Genomic DNA, 3,054 nt, shown 5'->3' on the forward strand with positions numbered 1-3,054 from the left:
ATATCATTAAAAACTACTTTTTAAAAAAAGTCAAAGACTTAAATCATTGCCCTTTCTCCTGATGTATTTAGTAAAAGAGTGCCCTCTTGTGATTTCTGAAACCTTATACAAAGCAGCAAGATCTATGAATACTGGGGACATTTTTTAATTTAAAACAAAACAAAACAAAAAACAAAACAAAAAAACTACTATCATTCTTAAGATACAATCAACGTATTATTTTTTTGCACATGAAACTACTTTAATTTTAAATTTAAATTTATTTTACTGGAAATAGAATAAAGTGTTTAATAGGGATTGATTAGAAAGTGGTTTTAAGAAAACCACTAAACAGTCTAGGACTCCAGCTAATGGAATGCATACATTGCCTCTGTTTTCCATTTTTATGCCCATGTAGGAGGCTCTCTACAGACAGAACACTGTTTCTAGAGAGTAAAGCTGCTGAGCTTACACTGACTAGAATTTCCCTGACAGTGTGGCATGATTTTGATGTGTTCCAGGCTTGTTTTTCATTATGACCCTAAGGACACAATAGAAAGGCCATATGTTCCTCACAGTCCTCAGTGTGACTTCCAGTGATGTCAATGGGGAGTTGTTTGCGTAGATCACAAGAACAGCAAAGCTTACTTTGGGACTGAGAATGGCATGACCTTGGGAACTTTTGATCACGTGGATCTGAGACACTGGAGAACATCCCGATGTGGCCTTAAGCTGAATGCTTTACCAATGAGAAATTAAGAAATTAAGTTAATGGAAGACTATGGGATTTTACACAATATTACTAGACTATGCTTACCAGTGTTTATAGTCAGTCAATAATTTATAAGCAATGTAGCTAATGAAAGTTACACAGTATCATGCTTTTTTAAAAGAAAGGCAAAGAGTATTCATATGTAATAAAAATAGTTTGCTCTGAAGTAACTTTTGACTCTGCACACTGACATCCACTTCTACCCATGAAAAAAGGTTCTCTCTCAATTTACCATTAAAAAATAATATTGAAGGACAGGCATATGGCTTGGGTAAAATAAAAGGGTGATCAATAAAACAGGGAAGCAGCAAAGAATGAGTCTTTTCAGTAAAAGGTGATTTATCAGAAGCAGACCAACTTTTGTAGGCTAATTGTAATAAAAGCTGGAAATGTAAACTATATCAATGGTAAATATTCTTCAAGCTATCCAGATTTCACCGCCATCAAAATATAAAATACTTGTAAGTGGGGCCCTTGGGTGGCTCAGTTGGTTAAGTATCTGTCTTCAGCTTAGGTCATGATCTCAGGGTCCTGGGATCGAGTCCCATGTCGGGCTCCCTGCTCAGTGGGGAGTCTGCTTCTCCCTCTCCCTCTGCTGCTCTCCCTACTTGTGCTCTCTCTCTCTCTCTCCCTCTCTTGCTCTGTCAAATAAATAAATAAAATCTTTAAAAAAATAAAGTACTGGGCGCCTGGGTGGCTCAGTTGTTAAGCGTCTGCCTTCGGCTCAGGTCATGATCCCAGAGTCCTGGGATCGAGTCCCACATCGGGTTCCCTGCTCAGCGGGGAGCCTGCTTCTCCCTCTCCCACTCCCCCTGCTTGTGTTCCTGCTCTCGCTGTCTCTCTCTCTGTCAAATAAATAAATAAAATCTTAAAAAAAAATAAATAAATAAAAAATAAAAATAAAAAAAATAAAAAAATAAAGTACTTGTAAGTGAATACACAACAAGAAGTGTGTTTCCCATAAACATTCCTCTGGACTAGTTTCTCAACTAGGATGGCGCAATTTTACAGATAGGGGACATTTGGCAGTGTCTGGAAATATTTTGGTTACCACAAATGGGGGTGGGGGGGCTCCTGGCATCTAATGGGTAGAGGCCAGAGATGCTATTAAATATAGAATACATAGACCAGCCCCAAATAACAAAGAATTATACAGTAGAAATAGTGCCGGGGTGGAGAACTTTCTCTAGACCTAGAATTTTAGATTTAACTGACCCACAAAGTTTTTCTTAGCTAGCTTTTGTATGCCACTTCTTTTTGTATGCCACTTCATTTGAAAACACATTGAGGTTGAATGTGATAAGAAGAACTTTGCTTTACAGATACCACCATTCCTCTTTCCTTAAAAAACAAACAAACAAACAAACAAAACCAAAACCCTACCCATTTGTCAAAACTTCTAGAGCAGTGATTTTTAAAAAGTTATGTGTGAAGAAAAATTACAAATTAATATATAGACTCATACACTTTATCACTCTTTTCCTACACCATTCGGATTTGCCAATCCCAGGTTCATATATTTGGGATGAGGTTCAGAAATTTATATTTAAGTGAGATACCCAGGCATGACCACATGGAGGTTACAGACTACATTTTGAAAAATACTACTCTAGATTTCTCTAAAGATGTCTGTCAGTCAGGAATATATTACTCCTTTGTCTTTATGCAATTTTATTTTACTAATTCAAATGCTAAATACGAGTTTCACTTGTTTAAGTTGATTTATAAGTTACTTTAACTTATATTCTTCTTTCTGTTCCTGGCAGAGCTGAAACTATGAACCAGTTTTACCTTAAGTAAAGGAAAGTGTATAAAAGAGCAAGGAGATAAAAACAGATGAAAAAAGAATGGATATCTCCTTACATGTGAACAAATAGAATAATTGCTTCTATGGTATGTTTTTAGTGGTCAAAGTGTATAAGGGTTTGGAGAAGAGTACAAGAGCAGGAGGTAACTGAGTACCTTCTAACAGGTAGAGAGAATTTTAGGATGTGTATTAATTGGCCATTCATTGTTCATATTCTTAGTTTTCCAACATAAAATAAAGTAAATGCACTCGATTTGTGAAAAAGGAAATTATAAAAAGTACTTGCAAATCTCTAAGGAATAAGTCATAGCTTGGTATTTCTTAAGACAAGCTGAGGAAAGGATCATTAACATACTCCCAACTGTGATATATCAATTTCATTCATTCAGACTCTAAGCATACAACTCAAATTTCGTAAATATGTCAAAGATACAATGATATTAAAAATAAACACTAGCACAGCCAAGTTCCAATTTTGGGAGAAAGTCACTACCTA

Source organism: Phoca vitulina, unplaced genomic scaffold, assembly GCF_004348235.1.
Source record: "Phoca vitulina isolate PV1807 unplaced genomic scaffold, GSC_HSeal_1.0 scaffold14, whole genome shotgun sequence".
Classification (NCBI taxonomy): Eukaryota; Metazoa; Chordata; class Mammalia; order Carnivora; family Phocidae; genus Phoca; species Phoca vitulina.